Source organism: Haliaeetus leucocephalus, unplaced genomic scaffold (genome assembly GCF_000737465.1).
Source record: "Haliaeetus leucocephalus isolate CR32 unplaced genomic scaffold, Haliaeetus_leucocephalus-4.0 Scaffold157, whole genome shotgun sequence".
Lineage (NCBI taxonomy): Eukaryota > Metazoa > Chordata > Aves > Accipitriformes > Accipitridae > Haliaeetus > Haliaeetus leucocephalus.
The window spans coordinates 1150411-1150636 of record NW_010972593.1 but is presented as its reverse complement, the minus strand read 5'-3'; positions in this window follow the sequence as shown (position 1 = coordinate 1150636).

Here is a 226-nt window from a genome sequence, read left to right as displayed (position 1 = left end):
GCGCCCCCCCCCCCCGGCGGGGCCCTGCCGCCGCCTGCGGCTCCACCCCCGGGACCGCGGCGCCGGAGCCCCCCGCAGCTCGGCGCTGCTCTCCCCCCCGCCCTCAACCCCGGGTTCCCTCCCGCCGATCTTTCTCCCTTCCTCAGGCCGAGCCCCTTCCCCACAGCTTCTCCTCAGCGACGGGCCCCGGCTTTGCGTCTCGCTTCCGGGCCGCGGCCCCCCGCGC